This window comes from Panthera uncia (genome assembly GCF_023721935.1).
Source record: "Panthera uncia isolate 11264 chromosome B2 unlocalized genomic scaffold, Puncia_PCG_1.0 HiC_scaffold_24, whole genome shotgun sequence".
NCBI lineage: Eukaryota > Metazoa > Chordata > Mammalia > Carnivora > Felidae > Panthera > Panthera uncia.
Window position 1 is genome coordinate 111,120,354 of NW_026057580.1, and position 27,277 is coordinate 111,147,630.

Here is a 27,277-nt window from a genome sequence, read left to right on the forward strand (position 1 = left end):
AGAGTCCAATCATCAGAGGAGTCTCATCGGAAGGTAGTGAGATGTCCATCACCGAAAAGCCTCAAGTATACCTGGAAGTGTAAACTTACAGTTGGAGGCCCACACCTGTTTTTCTATGGGCTGTGAGCTCAGAATGGTATCTATGCATTTAAAGCATTATAAACATAAGAGACAGCTGAACAAAAAACCAGTAATATATTACAGAGACCATATGTGGTTTGCAAGGTGTAAAATACCATCTCACCCTATTAGAAACAGTTTGGGTACCTACGGATCAGTTTTCTTGAGGTTGAAAGAAGGTTTAAGCATTTAAAAACTAGCACATAGTACTTAACAGGTGTCCATTCAATTTTCTCTTACTTGAGTTCTATTTATTTCTGACCATCTCTACAGCCTAATAATGCTTGAACGCTCCAAGTGGTTGGATCCTGGGTTCCCAATTTTCCCATTTGGCAAACCCTTTGTTTGTGCTGTGGTCTCAGGAGGTAACTCGCTCTTTGGGAGGCTTCATGCATATTTATTACCATCTGGTTAGAACATAACTTGCAGCTTTTACAAGATGAGTTTTGACTTATTTTCTCCCCTTTGACCTACTCGAGCCACATGTCTTGGTTAGTTCAAGGGGGCTGGGGAATTTGGAAATGTGGTGATAAATGGGGTTACATTGGGGTTCCTCTCTCTGCATGGAAATCAGCTCTTAGTCACTAGTACAGTTATGTGATGATTCTGCTGATAGAATCAATCAGCCCATGCTTGTGTAGCATCTTACATGTTGTAGATGCCTTAAAATCATCTCCTTGAGGTGTAACTATTTTGTAGTTACAGGTTAGAAGTGAGTTTAAAAAAAAATATCTCCCCAACTGTCCATTTCCAACCATTCTCAGATCAGGTTGAGCTCAGTAAAATTGTATGAAACCACAGAGTGTACCTGTTATGAGGTGTGGTTTTAAATCTTAGTTGTGAGATTATTAATGTACGGAGTTTAGCAATCAAATGAGAGCTAAGCATGCAAAGGTTTATGATAAAAGTGAAATGAAATTGATATGAAATTGCAAGTCAACAGGGGCTCCTGGGTGGCTCACTCGGTTAAGCATCTGACTCTTGGCTCAGGTCATGATCTTAGGGTCATGAGATTGAGCTCCACGTTGGGCTCTGTGCTGAGCATGGAGCCTACTTAGGATTCTCTCTCTCCCTATCTCTCTCTGCCTCTATCCCCTGCTTGCACTCTCTCTCTCTCTGAAATAAAAAAATTTTTAAAGCAATGAGAAAATGAAGCCGACAAATTTAACACACGCACAAAAATGTTTGATCTAGATTGGGAAAGCAATATTCTCTCAAGCAGTGGTTATTTGATGGCCAAGAATAGAAATACCTCGAGAGTTAAGTAAAGGGTTTGTGTAAGGTTGGACTGCACAGTCTCAGGACAGGAAATAATATGTGGGAGGCACTGCTGGGTCACAGGGATTGTCAGGTTGGGAAGTAGTTGTTCTTTCCTCTTTTCCTCTCTGGTGTGTTGTCTCTCCTGCTCTCCGTGCACAGCCCCATTCCCTTCCCTGCAGATGGCTTTCTCTGGATGCAAGTGGCCCAAAGGGCTGCCGTATACAACTGCAGTGTCTGGCTACCACACTGTATGCAGCGATCTGTCTACAAGACCTTGTAACTTTGCTTCTCCAACTCTCCAAGTCTCTCAGTTTCCAGTTCCAAATATCCCCACTACACTCTGATTGGATATGTTGGGCAAGGGTCCACATGCTGATCAAATCAGCTCTTCCCACGTGGGGGTGTCAACTGGTAGAAACCAGACTGCCTATGCCTGCCCCATGCACAGGGGCCGTTTGATATGGAGAAAGGTAATAACTGATGTCTTGGGACAGATACACATAGGTGAATAAGAAATCAAATAAGAAAAGTGAATCATTTTAAAATCTGGCCATTTTAAAATCTCAGGATGTATCATGTTTGTTCACTACGAGGCTTTATGTTTTCTATGCTCTTGTCTTTCTACCATTGGGGTAATCTCCTGATAGAATCCAGGCATCCACATCAGGCAAGATGCTACGCAAGCATGGGTTGATCAGTTCTATCAGCGGAATCAAATCAAAGAAGTTCGAGGATAATTCTAAATATTTCTGATTAAATTATGGGCTGGATGCACTCTACCACACATATGTTTCTAAAGAAAAAATTAATGTATTCCTTTTACTGAGATGCTCCTGGAAATTGTTAAATTTTGCTATTTTTTTTAACGTAGGCTCCATGCCCAATGTAGGGCTTGAACTCACAACCCTGAAGACCGAGAGTCAAATGCTCTATCTACTGAGCTATCCACGTGCCCCAGTTTCTAAATTTTGGACAGAAATAAGAAAGTATTCAAATACACAGTCTTTTGGAAGCTTTCTGATACCAGGTCAATGATGAAATAAATGGCTGACACTAGCATAGTCTTTCTGAATGAGATACAATGAAGTAGCCAGAAATGGAAACTTCTTGATAGCCCTGGAAGTAAATGGCCCTGAATACTCACAGGGGTGGGTGGTGGTTGTGGAGTGTCTCTGGAGTGATGAGAGGTACACTTTGCTGGGTGCTTTGAGATACCCACCTTCCTCAGGGTAAAATCCTAGGTCCTTCCCACAGCCTCCAAGGTACTCCACAATCTGGTCACCCCCCACCCATGCCCCCAACATACCCATTGACACCAACAACCCGGCCACCACTCTGCCCTCCTGCTGCCCCCTCCAGCTGCTCCTGCCTGTCACAGAGTCCACACAGAGTGGGCTCACAGTAAATATTCGTTAACAGGGTAAGCATATGGCGAAGATATAGATAGGAATTGAAAAGACAAAGCTTTTCGATCCAAGATTATCAATGAGCAAAACATGCTCCTTCAGCCTGCCAGTCTGTCTAGGGTTCCCTCAGATCCCTGCAGCTTTCTGCAAAGGTTTATCAGCCTGTCCCCAGGGTGCTGACATCTGCTCCCCATCGCCACTCACCTACATCCTCCACTGCCCCTCATTCAGGAGACTCTTCACCTCTCAAGGCAGATGGAGCCAGCAGGTGAAGCCACCAGTCTCCCATGAGCCTGCAGTGTGCCCACTCTATGCCCTGGCCTTCCACCTCATCCCACACATTTGTCACACCACTGCCACACCCAGGCCTCTGTGACCCACCTCACACCCAGCTCCCCTGGCCCCAGTCTCCCTAGTGGCTCAATCCAGTGGACACTGGTCGGTCTTTTCCAATTATTGAGGTTTGGCAGCACTTGAATACTTACCAGTTTGTCATTGAGCCATTCGCCACATGGTTCTTCCTTTCCTGGCTCCAAAATGGCAGCCAAGTCCTCTTGTTTTTTAAGGGACTTTGGATAATACCTGAAGGCAACTTTCTCCTCTGCCTTTCTTTTCAAAAGCCTAATAACATTAAAGGGATTTATGCAAGGGCAGGGGATGAATGCTTTGGGGGTTACTGTGGGGAGGAGATATTTCCCCCAAGATGGTGGGTATTTGCTAGATAGGCCCTTCAGGCCATTCCTTCCCATCTCTCCAGGGATGTGGTGGAACGAGGATGAATGTAGTGAGCCAGTAGGGATGGAGCTGAGCTCACAGAGGTTTCTAGCTGACTACATCCGGAGCCTTCTCCCACTGACACACCGCAAGGAGCACGAGGGTGTTTCCTTCAGCTGTGTAGGCCTGGGAGTGAACACACAGTGACAAGCCACCCCTTCTTTCATGCACCCTGCTAATGCCAATTGAATTAAAAATATGTGCCAGACATTCCTCTAGGTACTGTGGCTGTGCACCCAATCCCTGCCCTCATAGAGATTGTATATCATGGAGCAGATGGAAAACATGCAAACAAGTATACCAGATGTCAGTTGGTGAACGTGAATGAACATCAATAGAGTGGATGATTGCATCACGGGCAACTGGAGGCTGGAAGCAGGAAAGGCCACCCAAATGCTCAGTTCTGGGAAAGACCTAGGATTTGGTGAGAGAGAAGGAAAGTGGGGCATAGGAGGGAGCACCAGTAATGACTGAACCTAAGGAGTTTCTACCTGGGCATATGGGATCTCAAACTTGACATGTAAAAGCAGTAGTAAAATAATGCTCATTTCCTAGTCTTTGAACTCAGTAGGAATACCCTAGTTGATTATGTTGCTACAAGTTTAACACCATAGCAAGAGAGTCTAGATCTTGCCTACCCAAAGGACTCCTACCCACGTCCAAACCTACCCACCCAACTAGTGACCCATCTTCAAGCCCAGACATCACCAGTGAAGAGAGGAGGGACAGCAAGGATTTTTCATCCAAAAATCAAAGAGTTAGGACTCATTTCTCCTTTTACACAGTAACTGGATACTTTATGTTTGGGTGACTAAAGGGCTCTTTTGTAATTTTCCCCAAACAAAGGGTATCTCCCCTCCAACAGACAGATCAATTGATGTCCATGTTTTTTTTGGAATCTTGCCAAACCAACCTCCAATGCACACTGAATTATAAGTGTCATGAAGGCAGAGGCCATGTCTGCTGGGTTTTTTACTGTCATATCCTGGCATCATATACAGAACCTGACCCATAGTAGGTGTTCAGTAAGTAAGTCTTCAACAACAAAATGAATGAGCAAATGAATAAGTGAATGCATTCTCTGTTGCTCTCCTCTGATTGCATTTCTTCTAGGTATGCTACTTCTTTCAATCTACTGGCTCTGTTCAATTTGTTTCAAAGGACAGATAATTTGAGGCTAGGATCATTATCTCAAGAAAGTCCCACTAGCCTGGAGAAATTCTTCCAGTGTCTCCAGTTAGTATCTCCTCCAGGTCTTCAGTTAGCTTATTTCCAGTTCTGTGGCAATGTTTTTCATTTATGCAATTTTTTTTTTTTGCATTTGGAAATTGGAAACCTGATACCTGAGATATATTATATACCATTGTCACATAGAACTTAGAATATGAAAGTTTGGTAACTCAAGACTATCATGCTTCCTTTATTTTTGCCAGGAAGCAGGGGAACTTGCAGTTAAGGACAAGAAAAATTGAGCAGGGGAGGAACCCCCATGCAAATAGCAGTCCCCTCAAATCTCCTCCTTGCCTTAGTCTTCCAGAAGGCTTTTGACACTAGTTAGTGAGAGGGTCTGGCTGGGAGCTGGGTCTCAGACTAGGGAAGGAGTGGCTATAAAGGATTCTAAAGATGGGTCTCTATGACGACTGCTTGCTTTCACACTCCTACCCTGGTCTGTTTTTATGCCTTTACAGTCCACTTATACTGGAAAAGTCAGGACTCCTCAAAGCACCTGCAAGTTACAATTGCACCTGCTGTCCCTTTCTGAGAAAAGAAGCGTTATGAAAGAGCTGTCCCACCCAAGTCTCACTGGACAAGAATGATACTAGAGCTAGAGGGTGATTGTAGGGACCCTCAAATGCATCCATCAGATTATCCCTTTAGGGAGATGATAGAGATAGATAGATAGATAGATGATAGATAGAAGACAGATAGATAGATAGACAGTAGACAGGTAGATATAGACAGGCAGATAGGCAGGCAGATACATAGATACATAGATACATAGATAGATAGAAAGATAACAGACAGATATACAGAGAGTAAAACCCACCATGATTTCAATAGTGACAGCAAGAAAGAGGCTTAGACAGCAAGAGACACATGGGAAGAGCCAAGCTGCTTGGTCCAGGATGTTTGTTCACAATTCTCTATCCTTGCTCTCCACAACTAATCAGACCTTTCCAAAGATGATACAGCCATCCAAGTAGACATAGACCTTATACATATTTCATCAATTAACCAAACATTTATTATTTACTGATTGTATAAGGCACAGTAATGGTGGATTAGCATCCCAACAGTAAACAGATGTCACATTCAAATGAGAATCATTCAAGGAGGTTGAAGAAATGGACTGGTTATGTAGGTTCGAGTGGGGACCCCAAGGAATACTGCATCAGTGGGCTGTGGCTGCTCTTGAGTCTGAATGGCCAGAAGAAGGAGTGCTTAGCAGAATCCAGAGGGAGGTTCTCATACAGCAGTCCAGTTTTAGAAAAACGATGACCTCACTCAAGGGACCACGCCAAGTTCCCTTATTTTCCCTTCCCCACCTTCCTAGTTCCTGCCAGGTCCCCATCACCCAAAACCATCTGGAAGCCAGGTGACAAGGAGGCCAGCTGATGAGGTTGAAACAGATTGGCCCTGCAGCAGAAAGCAGGGTGAAGGATGGAACTGAGCATAACTGGAGAGACCAAATTAGAAGCATGCACCACATCTGGGAATTGATAACTCATTTTTCACTATCATTAGTTCCTTTTAGCACATTATGATATCATTAGCAAAAATGAGTTGAGGACAAGTTTTAGAGCATTCATTCAAATAGAAATGGACTTCAAACTCTGTTCTCTTCCTGGAGCTGGTAGAGACTTCACAGGGTATTTCACCTAAATCATTATAGAGTTAAGGAAACTGAGACTGAAAGCTGAAATAAGCAGCTAACGCCACATACTGAGTCACAGGTCCTGCTCTTCTCCCTGGCAGGTGTGACAATATGGGCATAGAGGTCACCACTCGGCTTTCCCTGACCATGATAGACTGCTAATCAGTCAAGATGGTTTTCTCCATCAACCTGCATTTGACTAGAGCGTCACCATCAACATCTATCTTGGGCAGTTGTCTCACTGAACAGTGCCAGCAGTCAAGGTCAAACCTACTTGCCATCTCATACTGTAAATGTCTCTTCATTTTGATTCCTGGCGAGAACTAACCTTCTACTCTCAGCCCTCCCCCCCCCATATGTGGTCAGAATTGGGGGGAAATTATAGTTTGAATCAAATCAGTGTTTTCTACCGAACAGCATCCCGTTTTTGGTTTAATTGACAAATCGGGTTTCCTTCAGCAGCACCAAGTCTTCATTTAATTCAATTTATCAAAGATTTGTTTATAAGCCTTTGCTACATAGTCAGCACCATGCTAGCTGCTGCTGAGGCCAAAGGGAGAGAAGGTGTGCTTGTCGCCCTCAAAGGTTTAGTCAAATTTAAGGAAAAACATCCATCCCACTCTTCCTGTGTCCAGGGTGACCCTGGCATTACTTCCGGTTACTTTTCCAGCTACCTCCTGTGATGTCATATTCAGAGGAGCGTCGCATCCCCTCTGTCCCTGCCTCAGCGTGGAGCCAGCCATATTGTTTTCAGTGCTCTCCCACTTGGCTCTATCCAGGCATGGCATACAGACCATCCGCCCACCCTACAAGGCCCTAATAAACCCCATCCCCTTACCACCTGCTTGGAAGATTTGGAAATTTATGAATTTGCCTTGAAAAAGTAGGGGAATTTGATGGTGAGTTGAAAGGTGGACCTTGAAAGCTCTCTATGGGAGGTAGTCCTGCTCTAGTGGAAGTCTGAGGTTCATTCAGAAATGAACGTGTGCGGTGCAGAGTCCCTATCATTATACTTCATTCTGAAGCAAGACTTCATGGGCTTCAACTTCAGACTTAGGGAAATACTGGGAGAGTGGGTGCAGCCTGACTTGTGCCCTCAACGCGTGATGTTTAGGAGCAACGTGTTGATCCTCCCTTTTTGATTCGACAAACTTTCAACGGCACGATGTGCCAGGGGGTATGAATGAATGACAAATACACATAGCCCATGCCCATCTCAGAGTTCACAGTCTACACTAAAACAATACTTGAAAAGCTGGGCTTCTTTAAAAGATTGGGAAAATTGTGCCTCAATGATGGATAGTGTGTATTTATTTGTATCTCTGTGCTGTCATCTTGATCGTTCTGTTCCATGTGAAGCACAGCTGCTTTGAGACTCTAAATTCCGTTGACAGCATTTTTGGGTTGCCTCGTTTTATAGGAAATATTTATTTGGTGACCAGGGTTCTGTTCTGTTTTTGATATTGAATTGGAGAATGCTGTTTCCCCACTGGGAATGCTCTAGTTAATGAGAAACAAATGGTGGTCTGAGAGGTACAAAACTTGTTGACCAGTCCCAATTTTCTTGGTATTAATTTAGGGTTATATCTATAGTCAGCATATTTATGAGTTAATTGGTAATTATTGAGTTGTAAAATAGATTGTATCCGATTTTACACAGGATGTAAAATGTTCAAATGCAGGGTAAATATTATTAATGCATCCATACATGCATCCATAACAGCCAATTTCAGTAAGTCCTTACCAAGTGCCAAGGGTCCTTCCAAATACAGATTCATTCCTGGTTTGTTTTTACTATTATATATATTTTTTTGGTCTTTAAATCATTTTGAGGTATGATTGACATACAAAAAAACCTGCATATAATTAGTGTATAGAACTTGGTGAGTTTGGAGATAGTATATATTCAAGAAACCATCACCACAATTTATGCCTTAAACATATCCATTACCTTCAGAAGATCCCTCTACCCTCTTTATTTATTATTATTTTGTGTGTGTAATAAGAACACTAACATAAGATCTACTCTCTCAGCAACATTTTAAGTATACAATGAGTAGTATTAGCTGCAGGCACTATTCTGGACAGTAGATCTCTAGGGCTTATTCATTTTCATAATTGAAACTTTGTACCCTTTGACAAATCCCTCTCCATTTCCCCCTCTCCTAGGCTCTGGAAACCACCATGCTACTCTCTGCTTCCATGAGTTCGACTCTTAGATTCCTCATATAAGTGGTGTCATGTAGTATTCTATGTCTGGTTTATTTCACTTGGCCTAATGGCCTCCTGGTTCATCCATATTGTCACAAAAAGCAGGATTTCCTTCTTTTGTAAGGCCGAATAACATTCCATTGTGTGTCGGTACCATATGGTTTTATTCACTTCTTTTTTTAAACTATAGCCACCATGCTTTACATTACATCTCCAGGACTTATTTATCTTATAACTGGGAAGTTTGTACCTTTTGACACTTGACTGATTTCACCTATTCCCAAATACCACCTCTGGTAATCACCAGCAATCTGTTCTGTATATCCATGAATTCGGGTTTTTTGGGTTTTGTTTTGTTTTGTTTAGATTCCACATATAAGTGAACTGTTACGGTATTTGTCTTTCGCTGTCTGACTTATTTCACTTAGCATAATGCCCTCAAGATCCATCTATGTTGTCACAAATGGCAGGAGTTTATTCTTTATTATGGCTGAGTAATATTCCAGTGTATATGCACATCACATCTTTTTTATCCATTCATCTATGGATGGATACTTAGATTGCTTTCAAAACTTGACTATTGTAAATCATGCTGCAATAAACACAAGGGTGCATATATCTTTTCGAATTAGTGTTTTCATTTTCTTCAGATAAATACCCAGAAGTGGAAGTCCTAATACTTATGGTATTTCTATTTTTAACTCTTTGAGGAACTTCCATACTGTTTTCCATAGTGGATGCACTAATTTACATTCCTGCCAACAGTGCACGAGGGTTCCCTTTTCTCCACATCCTCACCAACACTTGTTATTTCTTGTCGTTTTTATACTAGCCATTCTAATCGGCATGAGGTTGTACCCCATTGTGTTTGATTTGCATTTCTCTAATGATCAGTGATGTTGAACACATTTTCATGTACCTTTTGGCCATTTGTGTGTCTTATTTAGAGAAATGTTTATTCAGATACTTTGTCCATTTGCTAATTATTGGATTGGAAGGGTTTTTTTTTTCTTTGAGTTGTATGAGTTATTTTTTTTTTAATGTTTATTTATTTTTTTTTTTTTAATTTTTTTTTCAACGTTTTTTATTTATTTTTGGGACAGAGAGAGACAGAGCATGAACGGGGGAGGGGCAGAGAGAGAGGGAGACACAGAATCGGAAACAGGCTCCAGGCTCCGAGCCATCAGCCCAGAGCCTGACGCGGGGCTCGAACTCACGGACCGCGAGATCGTGACCTGGCTGAAGTCGGACGCTTAACCGACTGCGCCACCCAGGCGCCCCTGTTTATTTATTTTTGATAGAAAGAGCATGAGCAGGGGAGATGTGAGGGTGGGCAGAACAGAGGATCCAAAGCAGGCTCCTTGCTGACAGCAGAGAGCCCTATGCGGGGCTTGAACTCATGAGCCATGAGATCATGACCTGAGCTGAAGTCGGATGCCACCCAGGCACCCCTATGAGTTTCCTTATATATTTTACTAACCCCTTATAAGATATATGATTTACAAATATTTTCTCTGATTTGGTAGGTTGCTGTTCCACTATATAAAAGTGTCATTGTTTGGTTATGCATTTACCAGGTGATGGACATGTGAGTATTTTCTAATTTGGGGGTGATTATGAAAAAAAACCACTATAAACCTTCATATACAGGATTTTGTGTGAACATAAGTTTTTATTTCTGTAGGAGAAGATTCCTTAGTAATGTGGTAATTATGTGCATGTTTAACTTTGTAAGCAATTGTCAAACTGTTTCCCAAAGTGGCAGTACCATCTACATTCTTACCAGCAATGTATGAGACTTTCAGTTTCTCCACATCCTTGTCAGCACTTGGATTTGTCAATTTAGCTTTAAACTTTTAGCTATTCTAACACGTGTGGAGTAATATCTCATTGTGGTTTTCATTTGCATTTCTTTTCTTTTTTCAACGTTTTTTTGTTTTTGTTTTTTTTGGGGGGGGGGACAGAGAGAGACAGAGCATGAACGGGGGAGGGGCAGAGAGAGAGGGAGACACAGAATCGGAAACAGGCTCCAGGCTCCGAGCCATCAGCCCAGAGCCTGACGCGGGGCTCGAACTCACGGACCGCGAGATCGTGACCTGGCTGAAGTCGGACGCTTAACCGACTGCGCCACCCAGGGGCCCCTCCATTTCTTAATGTCTAATGATGTTGAGCATCTTTGCATGTGCTCATTTACCATCCTCATATCTTTGGTGAAATGTCTTTTAAAATATTTTGCCCATTTCTTTTAGTTGGTTTGTTTGTTTTCTTATTATTGAGTTACGAAAGTGTTTTATATAGTCTGAAAACAGACTTTTGTCTTTTGTCTTTTGTCAAACATATGATTAGCATATATTTTCTTCCAGTGTGTGATTTCACTTTTTAATTCTCTTAATTGTGTATTCTATAAAGCAGAAGTTTTTAATCTTGCTGAAGCCTAATGCAACAGTTTTTTTCTTTCATGGATTATGGCTTCAGGAAAATATACAAGAAATTATAAATATTTTCTCCTCGAAGTTTTATAATTTCTTCTAGGAGCTTTATAATTTTAGCTCTAACTCTCAGGTCTATGATAATCCATTTTGGGTTCATTTTTATGTAAGATACAAGATATATAAGTTGAGGTTCTTTTTTCTGCATCACATTCAGTGATACTCCAGCACTATTTGTTGAAAGACTAGAATTTCTTTATTCAATTGCTTTTGTGCCTTTGTTGAAAATCAAATGACCCATAAAGTGTGGGTCTATTTATGGACTCTATGTTCTTCTATGTCACTGATATTTTGGTCTACCTTTACGCCAATACCATGGTCTCTTAAAAAAAAATTTGTAGGGGCGCTGGGTGGCGCAGTCAGTTAAGCATCCGACTTCAGCCAGGTCACGATCTCGCGGTCCGTGAGTTCGAGCCCCGCGTCAGGCTCTGGGCTGATGGCTCGGAGCCTGGAGCCTGTTTCCGGTTCTGTGTCTCCCTCTCTCTCTCTGCCCCTCCCCCGTTCATGCTCTGTCTCTCTCTGTCCCAAAAATAAAAATAAAAAACGTTGAAAAAAAATTTTTTTAAAAATTTGTAGCTTTAGAAAAAGTCTTGAAATAAGATAATATGAGTTATACAACTTTGTTCTTTTGCAAAATTATTTTGGCTAACTTGCCTTTCCATATACTTTTTGGAATCAGCTTGCCAATTTCTACAAAAAAAAAAAAAATCCTTGTGAGATTTTGGTTGACATTGCACTGAGTCTAAGATAGTTTTGAAAAGAATGTACAACCTGACAGTAATGAGTCTCCCAATCCATGAATTTGGTATTTCTTTTGATTTATTTAGACCTTGTTTGTTGTTTTCATCAACGTTTTTAGTTTCCAGGATATAAATCCTGCATATATTTTGTTGGACTTATCCTTATATATTTCACATTTTGTTTGGATTTTATTTTTTGCTTTACTTTAAAACTTTTTAAATTTCCAATTGTTTATTGCTAATATTAGAATTACAACTCACTTTGTATGTTGATCTTGTGTCTTCAACCTTGCTAAACTCACTTATTAGTTTATGAGATTTTTTTGTTGGCATAATAAGACTTTCTACATAAACAACCATATTTTCTGTGAATAGAGACAGGTTTATTTCTTCCTTTTCAATCTGTATGCATTTTATTTCTTTTTCTTGCCTATCACTCTAGCTAGGATATCCCGTATGATGCTGAATAGGAATGGTGAAAAAAAAATCTTTGCCTTCTTCCTGATTTTATGAGGAAAGTGTTTAGTATTTCACCACTATGATGCTAGCTGTAAGCTAACATTGTAGATTCCCTTTCTCTTACAGATACTCCCTTCCATTCCTAGTATCCTTTGTGTTATTATCATGAATTAATATTGATTTTTTCAAAAGCTTTTCTGCATCTCAGATAGCTCAACAGTTTCTACTATTTGGTCTTTTGATATGGTGAAGTATATTATTATATTTTCAAATACATAACCAGTATTGCATTATTATTATTATTATTACTACTACTATTACATAGTATTAATTTCAGTTTGATAGTATTTTTGTTAAAGTTTCTTGCATCTATGTTTGTGAGAGATAATGAACTCTAGTATTCTTTTGGTATCAGGGTAATTCTGGCCTCACAAAATAAGTTCAAAATGTTGTATTTTTTTCTAATTTCTTTAAGGACTTACACAAAATTGTTATTATTTCTTCCTTAAATGTTTAGTAAAATTCTCCAGTGAAGCCATTTGGATCTGGAGTTTTCTTTGTTGGAAGATTTTTAACTACATATTCAATTTCTTTAATAAGTATGGAACTATTAAGTTCAATCTGTTTCTTTTTTTTATTTACTTTGAGAGAGAGAGAGAGAGAGAGAGGAGGGGAGAGGAAGAGAGAGGGAGAGAGAGAATCCCAACCAGGCTCCATGTTGTCATCGCAGAGCCTGATGCGTGACTCGATCCCATGAACCTCAAGATCATGACCGGAACCAAAATCAAAAGCTGGACACTTAACCAACTGAGGCACTCAGGAACCCCTAAGCTGTTTCTTTTTTACATAAAATTTTATAGTTTGTGTCTTGCAAAAACTTTATTCATTTTATCTAAGTTGTGAAATTTATGGCATAAAGTTTTCATGGCATTCTCTTAGTATTGGTTTAATATCTATATGGTCTGTAGTGATGCCCTCTCCTTCATTTCTTTTTTTTTTTAATTACTTTTAATTTTTTTTTAGAGAGACAGAGAGAGAGCAAGCAGGGGAGAGAGACAGAGAGAGAGAAAAAGAGAGAGAGAGAGAGAGAGAGAGGGAGAGAGAGAGAGAGAGAGAGAATCTTAAGCAGACTCCGTGTTCAGTGGAGAGCCCAACGCTGGGCTCAATACCATGACCCTGGGATCATGACCAGAGCTGAAACCACGAGTCAGATCCTCAACAGACTGAGCCATCCAGGTGCCCCCTCTAACATGAGTAATTTTCTCTTCTCTTTCTCTTGGTTAGTCTGTTTAGATCTTTATCAATTTGATTGATCTTTTAAAAGGAACAGCTTTTGGAGATTTCCAGGGAAAATAGTAGAATAGGAAAATCCAAGGCTCACTAATCCCAAGGATACACCTATAAAATACCCACATCTGTGTAAATAACCAAGAAAATGACCAGAAGATTGGCAGAACACACTCTCCATAGCTAATGTAGGAAGGTCAGAGACACAGTAGAGAGCTAAAAGGACCCACAGGACTGTTTGTGGGAGGGAGGGAGAGATGCCACCAGTATGGAGAGGGGAGAGGAGCAGACCCCACACCAGGCACCCTAAACACAACAGACCTAAATTGGAAAGATGTCTCCCCATAACAATTGGCTTTGGAAACCAGAGGGGCCTAACTTCACAAGTTCTTATAATTATTGGGGCTTAACACCTAGAACTTTAAAAAATCAGCAGGCTCAGCTCTAGGAGAGGCTGAGGAAGATAGGAAACTGAGTTCCCTTCCTTAAAGAAACAGCACAACAAACAGCCTGTGGAGATGCAGCATATAAACAGCAGAAAAACCCCTGGGGTAAACAGGAGGGAGATTTCTTTACCAATCTCAGAGTATGTGCTGGAGGGGCATGGATATTTGGGAGACTTCTCCAAGAAAAAAAGAGCTGGAAAGCGCCATTTTCCTCCCCCACCCCCCAGCCTAGGACACCTGCAGAAAACAGCACAGTGCCAACACTACACCTCGCTTGTTAACAATACACCCTGTCCCCACACTCTTCTGTGGTCCTGCCTCCTCCAACATGCCCTTGACAGGAGTCTATCCAAATTGGTCCCACAGCATGGCAGTGTGGCAGCAGCTCCAACAGGAGTCAGCACCACCCCAAAGTACTCCTGCCAAGGGGAGAATGAAAGAAAATCATACACATCAGTTTGACTGTGGCCCTGGTAGTGGGCTGCTGGGAGACATCTGGTCTGAGTGCAAGCTATACCTACCAACAAAAGCTTCTCAGGGGACAACATAGGAAGAGCACCCTACAGTTTGGTGCTACCACAGTTCTGACAAATGCCTGGTCTGACTCAAATCAAGTCCAAGTTGGCCCCAGACCGGCCAGCTACCAACACAGGGACCAAACCTTGGTCACAAGCAAAGAAAACTATTGCAGATGACTGGTCTAAAGACAAAAGAGTTTCAGCCACAACAATAGGGCACATGCAACATACATAAGAGACACCCCTCAAGCACTAAGCTCTGGTAAACAGGAGACATTGCACTGCATGGCACTACAGGACCTCTTCTTCATAAGGTCACTACTTTCTAGAACAAGAGATATGGCTGACTTTCCTAACACATAGAAACAGACACAGAGAGTTACACAAAATGAGGAGAGAGGAATATGCCCCAAATGAAAGAACAGGACAAAATCACAGCAAGAGACATAAATGAAACATAGATAAGTAATATGCCTGATAGATAATTTAAAGTAATGGTCATAAAGATACTCACTGGACTGGAGAAAAGAATGGAGGACCCCAATAAGACCCTCAATAAAGAGAGAGAAAACATAAAAAAGAACCAATCAGAGATGAAGAACTCAATAACTGAAATTAAAAATACACAAGATGGAATAAATAGTAGACTAGGGGAAACAGAGGAACACATCAGCCACCTGTAGGAAAGAGTAATGGAAAGCAATCAAGCTGAACAGGGGAGAGCAAAAAGAAAAATAAAAAATTAAAATAGTAAGGGAACTCAGAGGCTTCATCAAGCATAATAACACTCACATTATAGGGATCCCAGAAGGAGAAGAGAGAGAAAAGGGGGTAGAAAATGTATTTGAAGAAATAATAGCTGTAAACTTCCCTAACCTTGGGAAGGAAACAGAAATCCAAATCTAGGGGGCACAGAGAACCCCCCACCAACAAAATCAACCCAAGAGGTCCACACCAAGACACATAGTAATTAAAATGGCAAAATGTGGTTAGAAAGAGAATTTTAAAAGCAACAATAGAAAAGAAAACAGTTACCTGCAAGGGAAACCCCATAAGGCTATCAGCTGATTTTTAGCAGAAACTTTCTAGGCCAGAAGAGAGTGGCATGATATATTCAAAGTGCTGAAAGAAAAAAGTCTGCAAGCAAGAATACTCTATCCAGCAAGGCTATCATTCAGAATAGAAGGGGAGATAAAAACTTTCTTAGACAAATAAAAGGTAAAGGAACTCATCACCACTAGAACAGCTCTACAAGACATATTAAAGGTGACTTTTTGAGTGGAAGAGACTAGCATTTGGTTGGGTACACTGAGTGAAGCAGATGACCCTCACAATGCAAGTGGGAATCATCCCAATCCATCGAGGGCCTGAATATAACAAAAGGGTAAAGGAAGAGCAAACTTGCTCTTTACTTGAGCCACTCCTGTCCTCAGACATCGACACTCCTGGTTCTTGGGCATTTGGACTCTGGCTTTCTTGGTTTTCCAGCCATCAGATGACAGATCATGGAACTAATTGGCCTCCATAATCTTATGAGCCAATTTTTATAATAAATCTAATATCCGTCTGTCCATCCATCCATCTATCTATCATCCACCCATTTCCTACTGGTTCTGTTTTCCTGGAGAACCCTGAATAAACACTCTTCCGGTGGGTACAGACTGAAAGTAAATAATAAACATAGTGTGTTACAAGATGGTAGGTGTGGTGAACAAAAAGAAAAAGAGCAAGATAAGGGGCATATGAAGTACCTGGGTGAATGTAGAGGTGGAGATGATAATTTTAGATAGGGTAGTAGAGATAAGCCTCACTGAGAAGAGCCATCTGAGCAAGGCCTCAAAAGAGCTTTGCAGATATCTGGAAGATTGTTCCAGAAAAGGGATCAGCCAGTGCAAGGCAGGACTGACCTGCCAAGGCCCATGCTTTAGAAGGCCCCACACAGCACAAACACCCACAAAAAATAAATCTATTGAAACCATGCACAGGTGACTGAGTCATTGAGAATCTGGTGCACAGAGCTGGCACAGTGCTACCCATAGCCCCAAACATCTGCTGTTAGAGCCAGCACTGTTCAGACCCCAGGGCAATGCCTCTCCAAAGCTCTTGCTGTATGTTTTTGAAACATCAGGCAACTGTTTTCCAAAGCTCCACTGTTGGTGGACTGAACTTTGGCCACCATCAAGTGCAGAGAGGGCTGGGCAGCAGAAGCATGTTGGTAAGGGGTATGACAAAGTGATTAAAATGATCAAATCCTTAGTGCGAATGCACTAGATTCTTGCAGAACAGATGTCTTTCTTTTCCAGTGGTATCAAATATCTACTTTTCTTTCTTCTCTTCATGTTCTAATTCTTGATCTGGGGTTCTCATAGATGAGTATGGTGTTTCCAACAGTTACACATGGAGGTTGAAGGGTATTCTGCCATAGTAAACGATTCATCTGACTCTTCAGTTTGCATGTGTACACAAAACATGCCTGAAGCACTGTACCAATTCTTTCCAGTGACAACAAGATGTTCAGTCTTCAGTTACAAAATCATAAATTTCTATTAAAATATTTAAGATGAATATTTGAATTAAAATCTCCAAACATTTTGGCTATACTCAATTGATATTTATTTAAAATTGTGATATTAGGGGCGCCTGGGTGGCTCAGTCGGTTAAGCGTCCGACTTCGGCTCACGTCACGATCTCGCGGTCCGTGAGTTCGAGCCCCGCGTCAGGCTCTGGGCTGATGGCTCAGAGCCTGGAGCCTGTTTCCGATTCTGTGTCTCCTTCTCTCTCTGCCCCTCCCCCATTCATGCTCTGTCTCTCTCTGTCTCAAAAATAAATAAACGTTAAAAAAAATTAAAAAAAAATAAAATTGTGATATTAATAATCATGTTGTATATTTTGCCTTATAATTTCAATAGATAATAGAATAATTTAAGAGAAAAATTACTGCTTAAAATATAAAGACAATTTCAATTTTAATTATTTACATTTAATTTATTATATTTGATGAAAATATCTTAAATTTTTGAATACTTTGATTATAACTAAATTTTAGTTTTTAAAGTTGATTTTTTTTTTGAGAGACAGAGAGAGAGAGTGAATGGGGTGGGGCAGAGAGAGAGGGAGAGAGAATCCCAAGCAGACCCTGAGCTGTCAGCATGGAGCCCGACCTGGGGCTCAAACTCATGAACCACAAGACCATGACCTGAGCAGAAATCAAGAGTTGTCCCCCTAATCAACTGAGCTACCCAGGTGACCCCTAAATTTTAATTTTTAATGCTTAAATAATTATTGTCAATATAACATAAATAACATAAAATTTGTCATAATAATTTTACTGAAATAGAGACAAAGAAAATAAACATTATGGATAAATATAAAATAATTTGTGAAAGTCTTTATTTCATCTCCAGCCCGACAACACTGAAACATCCCAATAATAATGAAATACAATCTTCTTTGGTATTTTTCAGATTTTCAGTCACATAAAAACCATAACTTATGCATTGTTTCTATTTATGTATGTTGATGTTTTATGTTTATCTTATTAATTTTTATATGTTATTTTTAAGTATGACGGTATATCTGTCAAGGTAGGAGAATAGAATAGATTTTGTTTAGAATTGGTTGTTGTGATTTGTAGCTTCAAATTTAGACACATGGTATGCGCCCATCTGTTCTTGCTCCCTGGGTGTTAGGGGAGGACCTGGTCTGAGACACAGATTGGAGAAGGTGCATTCAGGCAGGACCATAAGCAATTGCAAAGTCTTTACCTGGCAGGCCTGGGGAAAAGCTGCCCTTCCCACACCAGACTTGTGCAAAGCCAATGCATCACAGCCTCGGAGGAGACCTGTAGTCAAGGACTCAGGCCATGCTCTTATGCATATCTGCATTCCTAGCCTGGGCATCTCAATTCAGAGGTCTCTTTATCCAGACCTTCCTCAAGCACCTCTGCCAAGACCACTTTATCAGAGGAGAGAGGAGCCTTGGAGATACTTCTTCACTCTGAGTCAGTACTCAGTACTTTTCCACTCCCAGGCCTCCCCTTAGCTCCCAGGTCCATAAAATGGCAGGAACTTTTTGTTTTAGGCTCCTGGGGCAGTGAGGAGATCCCACATCTTTGCTGATCCACCTTTGCTGATCCATGCCATTCCATGAGGAAAAACGGAACGGGAGAGAGCCAGCACTTCCTCCTGTTTAGAGCATTATTTATACCATTGCAGAAAGTGATTAAGGTCTTGCCTGTTGCTTTAGTTTTGGTTTGTCCTCTTAATCAGCTATTTGAGCACCTCTCAGCTCAGCTCCCTCCACTCAGCTCAGCTCCCGACGTGCCCTGGAGAACTTGTAGGCTATTGAGTAATTATTGCCACTCCTGAGTGAAATGGGAAGCCAGGGAGCAAAGATGTGACAGCATCTGGCTAATGTTATAAAGGGATTATTCTTGGTGCTATGTGGAGAAGACACAGAACACAGGAAACATGGGTGAAGGGAAGCAGGGAGATAGGTTCACCCATTCTCCATAGTGTGAGGCTTGTATAGCATAGTGTAATTACACTTTTCAAGGAAATATTCAGGATTTAAACCACATACTCCTAAATAACCCCTACATCAAAAAGAAAGTCAGAAAGTAAAATTGAAAAATATTATGAATTAAAAATGAAAACACAACATAACAAAATTTTCAGATGCAGGTAAAGCATCTTACGGAGAAATTGATAGCATTAAAATATCCATATTAAGAAGGAGAGACTTCTCAAGTCATTGAATTAAGCCTTTATTTTAAGATGTTAGAACTAGAAGAATAAATTAAATCTGAAGCAAGAAGAAGAAATAAAATAATAAAAATAAGAGCAGGACAGTGAAGTTGAAAACAACAGATAGCATGGAAAACTAAAACAAAAGCTGCTTTTTATTTTTTTTTTACTTCCAGTTTAATTAACATACCGTGTTATATTAATTTCAGGTACACAATATAGCATTTCAACAAATCTATACATTATTCAGTGCACATCAGCATAAGTGTACTCTTGACCTCCTTCACCTATTTCCCTTACCCTACCCACCTCCCCTCTGGTACTATCAGTGTGTTCTCTAGAGTTAAGAGTCTGTTTTTTGGTTTGTCTCTTTTTTTCCCCTTCATTCGTTTTGTTTCTTAAACTCCACAGTTGAGTGAAATCATGGTATTTGTCTTTCTCTGACTGACTAATTCACTTAGGATAATGCCTCTAGATCCATCTATGTTGTTGTAAATGGCATGATTTCATTCTTTTTTATGGATGAGTAATATCCCATTATATATATATATATATACACATATATATAATATTCTGATATATATATATATATATATATATATATATATACATATACCATTTCTTCTTTATCCATTCATCTATTGATGGACACGGGCTGTTTCCATGATTTGGCTACTGTAAATAATGTTTCAGTAAAAGATAGGGATGCATATATCTTTTCAAATTAGTGTTTTTGTATTCTTCAGGTGAAAACTCAGCAGTAGAATTACTAGATCATAGGGTAAGTCTACCTTTAATTTTTTCAGGAAACTCCATACTGTTTTCCATAGTGGCCACACCAGTTTGTATTCCCACCAACAGTGCACGAAGTTTCCTTTTTTGCGACATCTTTGCCAACATTTGTTTCTTGTGGTTTTGATTTTAGCCATTCTGACAGATGTGAGGTTTTGGTTTTGATTTGTGTTTCCCTGATGATGAATGTTATTGAGCATCTTTTCATGTGTCTGTTAGCATCTGTATGTCTTCTTTGGAAAATGTCTGTTCATGTCTTCTACCCATTTTTTATTTGGATTATTTTCTGGTGTTGAGTTGTAGAAATTCTTTATATATTTTGGATACTACCTTTTATTGGATATGTCATTTGCAAATATCTTCTCCCATTCAGTAGGTTGTCTTTTGGTTTTGTTGATTGTTTCCTTTGTTGGGCAGAAGCTTTTTTATTTTTATGTAATCCCAATAGTTTGCTTTTCCTTTTATTTCCCCTGCCTCAGGAGACATATCTACAAAGATGTTGCTATGACCAATGTTAGACACTGCCTATGCCCTCTTCTGAGATTCTTACAGTTTCAGATCTCACATTTAGGTCCTTAATCCATTTTTAGTTCATTTTTGTGTATGGTATACGAAAATGGTCCAGTTTCATTCTTTTGCATGTAGCTGTCCAGTTTTCCTAAAACCATTTTTGAAGAGATTGTTTTTTTTTTTTTCCTATTGCACATTCTTGCTTCCTTTGTTGAAATTAATTTACCATATAATCATGGGTTTATTTCTGGACTCTATGTTCTGTTCTATTGATCCATGTTTCTATTTTTGTTCCAGTACTACATCTTTTGTTACTACAGGTTTCTAATATATCTTGAAATCTGGAATTGTGATACCTTCAGTTTTATTCTTTTTCAAGACGATTTTGGCAATTCGGGGTCTTTTATGATTCCATATAAATTTTAGGATTGTTTTGTTCTAGTTCTGTGATAAATACTGTTGGTATTTTGGTAGGGATTCCATTAAATGTGTAAACTGCTTTGGGTAGTATAGATGTTTTAACAATATTTATTCTCCCAATCCATGAGCATGGGATATCTTTCCATTTGTTTGTGTCATCTTCAATTTCTTTGATCAATGTTTTATGGTTTTCAGAGTACAGGTCTTTCACCTCCTTGGTTACATTTATTCCTAGATATTTTGTTGGTTTTGGTGCAGTTATAAATGAGACTGTTTTCTTTTCTTTTTTTAAGTTTACATATGAATTTTGAGAGAGATAGAGCACACAAGCTGGGGAGGGGCAGAGAGAGAGGGAGACAGAGAATCCCAAACAGGCTCTGTGCTATCAGCACAGAGCCTGATGTGGGGCTCCACCTCATGAACTGTGAGATCATGACCTGAACTAAAATCAACAATTGGGGGCTTAACCGACTGAACCATCAGGCACCCCCAGCTGTGGTTTTTTCCACATACGGCCTTTATTACATTGAGGTATGTTCTTCTACACAAACTTTGTTGAGGGTTTTTATCATGAATGAATGTTATACTTTGTCAAATGCTTTTTCTGCATCTATTGAAATGATCATTTTTTTTTTATCCTTTCTCTTGTTGATGTGATGTATCACACGGAAGGATTTGCAAATACTGAATCACCCTTGCATCTCAGGAATAAATCACACTTAATCATGGTGACTGGCTTTTTTAAATGTATTATTGGATTCAGTTTGCTAATATTTGTTGCTAATATTTTGCTAATAAATTTGCATCTATGTTCATATTGGCCTATAGTCTCTCTCTCTCTCTCTCTCTATCTCTCTCTCTCTCTCTAAGTGTCTGGTTTTGGTATCAGGGGAACACTAGCCTCATACAATGAATTTGGAAGGTTTTCTTCCTCGTCTATTTTTTGGAATAATTTGAGAGGAATAGGTATTATCTCTTCTGGAAATGTTTGGTAGAATTCACCTGTGAGGACAGCTGGTCCTAGACTTTTGTTTGTTGGGAGTCTTTTGATTACTAATTCAATGTCCTTGCTGGTAATTGGTCTGTTCAAATTTCCGATTTCTTCCTGATTTATTTTTGGGAAGTTATATGTCTCTGGGAATTTATCCATTTCTTCTACATTGTCCAATTTGTGGGCACATAATTTTTCATAATATTCTCTTATAATCCTTTGTATTTCTGTGGCATTGATTGTTATTTCTCCTCTTCCATTTCTGGGTTTTTTTTTTTTTGGTTTTCTTTGTTTTGTTTTTTTCAATTTCAGTGCTCTCTCCTTCTCTCTCTCTCTTTTTGATGAGTCTGGCTAAAAGTTTATCAATTTTGTTGATCTTTTCAAAGCACTGGTTCCTGGTTTCATTGATCTGTCTTGTTGTTTTTTAGTTTCTATTTCATTTATTTCTGTCTAATGTTAATTATTTCCTTCCTCCTACTAGTTTTAGGTTTTGTTTGTTCCTTTTTTTCTAGCCCCTTTAGGCATAAGGTTAGGTAGTTTATTTAAGATTTTTCTTGACTCTTGAGGTAGACCTGTATTGCTATAAACTTCCTTCTCAGAACAGCTTTTGCTGCATCCCAAAATTTTGGGGCCATTGTGTTTTCATTTTCATTTGTCTACATGTAATTTTGGATTTCTTCTTCAATTTAATGGTTTATGCATTCATTGTCTATTAGCGTGTTATTTAACCTCTATGTATTTATGTTCTTTCTAGATTTCTTCTTGTGATCGATTTATATTTTCATAACATTGTGGTCTGAAAAGATACACATTTGACTTCAATGTTTTTTAAATTGTTGAGGCTTGTTTTGCATCCTAATTTGTGATCTATTCTGAGAATGTTCCATATGCAATTGAAAATAATGTGTATTTTGCTGTTTTAGGATGGAATTCTCTGAAAATATCTGTTAGATCCATCTGGTCCAATGTGTCATTCAAAGCCACTATTTCCTTGTTGATTTTCTATTTGGATGATGTATCCATTATTTTAAGTGAGGTGTTAAAGTCCCCTACTATTATGATATTACTATTGATTGCTTCCTTTATGTTTGTTATTATCTACTTTATGTATTTGAGTGCTTCCATGTTGAATCTGTAAATATTTACAATTGTTATATCTTCTTGATGGATTGTTCCCTTTTTCATTACGTAGTATATTTCTTTGTCTCTTATTACAGTCTTTGTTTTCAAGTCTATTTTGTCTGACATAAATATTTTTTCTCTGGCTTTGTTTTCACTTCCATTTGCATGATAAATGCTTTTCCATCCCTTCACTTTCAATCGCATGTGTCTTTGTCTGAAATGAATCTCTGGTAGGCAGTATATAGATGGGTCTAGTTTTTTATCCATTCTCTTACCGTATGTCTTTTTTTTTTTTTTACATTTATTTATTTTTGAGAGACAGAGACAGAGCACAAGCGGGGAAGGGGCAGAGAGAGAATGAGACACAGAATCCGAAGCAGGCTCCAGGCTCTGAGCTGTCAGCACAGAGCCCGACGTGGGGCCCGAACTCACCAACTGCAAGATCGTGACCTGAGTCGGAGTAGGATGCTTAACCGACTGAGCTACCCAGGCGCCCCACCCTATGTCTTTTTATTGGAGTGTTTAGTCTGTTTACATTCAAAGTAATTTTTGATAGGTGTGCACTTACTGCTATTCTGTTATTTGTTTTATGGTTGTTTTTGTAGTTGTCTGTTCTTCTCTTGCTCTCTTTTCTCATGGTTTGCTGGCTTTCTTTAGTGATATATTTGGATTCTTTTCTCTTTATTTTTTGCATATCTATAACTGGTTTTTGTTTTGTGATTACATTAGGTTTGTATATAACATCTTCTGCATATTAGTTATGCAGTTTGAGTCCACTCTTTACTTCTCTCCTCCCCACGTTTTAGCTTTATGATGTCATACTTTACTTCCCTTTATTTTGTGAATCCCTTGATTGATTTTTATAGATACACTTAATTTTACTGCTTTTGTGCTTCCAACTTTTCTTACTTGTACTTATAATCTTTCTTTTCCAGAAACACCCTCACAGACACTTTGAAATAATGTTTTACTAGATATCTGGGCCTCCCTTAGCTTGATCAATCTGGCATGTAAAATGAGCCATCACAAATGGGAACTCAAAAGAAGATAGGGATCTGCGGCATCCTGGGTGCCTGGAACATCGGCACACAGGTAAATGAATCAACGTCTGACTCTGTTCTAGGCCATCTGTATGCACAAAAACTAAGGCAGAAGTGGTGAAGTAACTCTTCCAGTGACACAGTAGGAAGGGGTGACACTGGGGTAATTCCTCAGAAAACATGGTGAGGGCTCCATGGTATAACTCTGTCTTAAGTACTTAGGCAGCACCTTTCATGTCGTAACTAGTCAATAAATTGCAACATTCTTATCTAATGAACAGTCTCCCATCAGGTCTGTGGTCTGTGAGAGCCTGCGACATGTTCACAAATGCACACCATTTCCTGTCTTTTGTCATGTTACAGCAGATGAGATCCTGACATTGTTATGGACTCATTAGTCACTCAGAACATTATCATACGCTGTGGGTTTGATTAAAACCCCAAATGCATTTTTGCAGCCCCTTTCTGTGCCTCTACCTGCCATCCACCTGTTAACAGAAACTGGACCCCTACGTTGATGATCCACTTATATCTCATTAACTAAAATTCTGTCCAGTTGGAGCCAAGAAGATTGTCTTTTCCTTGTGAAGAAAGCAAAAGTTACATATTTGCATCGGGAGAATAACAAAAATCTTAATTCAGTCTGAAACAGTGACCTCACTAATTTTTAGTAGTATCTTACCTGGGCCAATATGGGCAGCTCTCAGTTTATGAAAGATTCATACTTAGCATCCATCTTCATTGTTTTCTGCTCTGATGACTAGTGCAAAACAGACATTTCTAGCTCCATTCGTCTTCCAAAAAGCCACCAAGATCCTGGAAGACTTTTCCATATGGCTTACCAAATATTGCTGATAGATCCTTCCTAAAGAAAAACACCTGAATTTTGCCACCATCATAAAAGAGTTTCTTAAAATTTTTAAATATGGAAATAAAATATTGTATGTAGATATCATATGTAAGATAGGAATTGTGAGGCTACACAAGTCTTTCTATAGAAAAATCAAATTAGTTGTACAGTGTCCTATGGATGACAACCCTCCCTGAGTGAATCCTGCTTGTATAACTTTTTTCAGCTTGTAAACATAGCACGCAGCCAGTCCTGAGCACTGGGAGAATTTTCTAGGCACTAATAATGATGCCTGCTTAAGGGTGTCTGTAAAAACGGCTGCAGAGTAGGTGGGGTAAGCTGCTATGGTTATGCATGTAACAGTGTATAGGCCGCACACTAAGCAAGAACGTGGAAAGATATATTTAAAAAGAGAATTTTTAAGAACTTAGTCTCCTCTTTACATTAGTTTTGTCATATTTCAAGTAATCAAAACCTATTGCCAAATTTGAAATAAAACTGAAGTGTTAACTTTCACTTAGACTAGAATATACAAAGTACTTTTCTCATTAAACGTACCAAGTTACTCAAATGCCCCGGAACCACTGACTTTCATCTTTGCTGCTGACCAGATGCCAAAGCTAATAGAGCTAAGTGGGACCCAGGGCCCTTCCAAATGGAGGCATTGCAAGTAAAATCTTAAACCTCATCAGTCTCCAAAGTTTCTTTTCTCTTTTGGAATGAGGAGAAAATTCAGATATGACAAAGCATTAAGAATCCTCATAAGGACACAGGAGCCTGCAGATTCAAGGAAGAAAGGATGAGAATTCTGGCTGCTGAGATGTTTTAATTCCCTCTGAGTTGGGTCTCTGGCTGTAGGGGTTGACTCGGATTTGTCAATAGGATGTAAGTCTTGTATGAACATTGCAGAAAGTTGTCCATAGTGTCCAGAGTCCTTTCCTGTTAACGGACATTATTGTTTTATTAATAAGTGGACAGTGGCCATTATTGCAGCTTCTCCTGAATATTCTGGTTCTCCTCTTTCCAAGCACTGGGTTAGATTGCAATTCCTGGTCCTTCCAACAAAAGTGACATGTATCACCTCCAAGAGAAGCATTTCATTGCCCATGTGAGGCACTCCAGCACCCCCTCTTCCTCTTTGGGAGTTGCGAAGGCAAGTGCTGCCATGCATACTAGACCATCCTGGACTCTGGGTGACCATGGTGAGCAGAGCTTCCCACAGATTCGTATTATGTGGTGGCAGGAGAAGGGGTGGGCTTCTGTTGGGTTTCTCCTGTGATTTGGAGATTATTTGTTACTACAGATTAGCCAGGCTAATCTACCATCTGCTGTTTTGACTTCCCCAACATTCATTTTTTTTTTGTTTTTCAGAAAAATGCTCCTCCATTTTCCCCCAAAGAGACCATCAGGATTCCATCCTCTGCCCATCCAATCTGTGTGGGGATGTGCCATCTTCTGGCTCCAGGAATGGGTAGATTAGGAGAGCCAAGTACAGGATAGTATATCATCCTTTAGAAATCGGGGCGTCCACAGTTCAAGTCTGCTAATGAGCATCAGGCCCAGGACTCCTACTGCAACATTTATCAAAGAGATGTATCTCTCCACCAGGGTTGTCAGGCTGATAGGACATGTGTCTAATGCTGCTAGTGGCTATCTTGCTACCAACTCGAAAAAGCTTGACATATATCAAAACTAATACACAAAAAGCCCAAAATCAAGAATTAAAGAGAAATTGATGCTGGAGACATGGTTTGAGCACCTGGATCCAATTATATTTCCAGGAACACACTCTGTAATGTACCAGTTGGACAAGCCAGTGGCTTAGCTTTCTGTGCATACATCAGTTCAAGTTGGGTTTTTGAGACCTGGCATGAAAACAATCACCCAGGAAAAACATAACTGAGGGGACAATTCACAGACTTCTCTGAATCTTGGACTCCCTCTAAGACATTATTAAATAAGAATTAAGAGAGGTTAAGTGGGTTGGCACAGTGAGTGCTGAGTGATATGGAATTAGAGTGAGTGCGTCTTATAGGCCGAGTTTGTGAGTGAAGAAGGGGTACTGGAGAAGCTGAGGATGGGGGTTGGGTGAGAGTGGAGTGTTCTAGTAAATGATTCTAGAGTCGAAAACCATGTATTTAGGTCTTCTTTAATGTCCTTCAGAGATGCTAGAATAATAGAAGTCCTTTTTAATTGCATTTGACTTTCAAACTGAGCTACTT

At 39.8% G+C, this 27,277-nt stretch overlaps 1 long non-coding RNA gene across 2 annotated transcripts; it reads left to right on the forward strand.

Moving 5' to 3' along the window:
• Positions 1 to 7,089: 7,089 nt before the first annotated feature.
• Positions 7,090 to 26,798, forward strand: LOC125939019 (uncharacterized). 2 transcript variants are annotated; one of them, XR_007462903.1, is made up of 5 exons: positions 7,090 to 7,334; positions 10,173 to 10,234; positions 24,101 to 24,257; positions 26,084 to 26,257; positions 26,427 to 26,798. It is a non-coding gene; the product is annotated as an uncharacterized LOC125939019 (long non-coding RNA). The 2 variants fall into 2 exon arrangements; XR_007462902.1 differs by lacking the exon at positions 26,084 to 26,257 and having other exon boundaries at positions 7,095 to 7,334.
• The last annotated feature ends 479 nt before the right edge of the window (positions 26,799 to 27,277 follow it).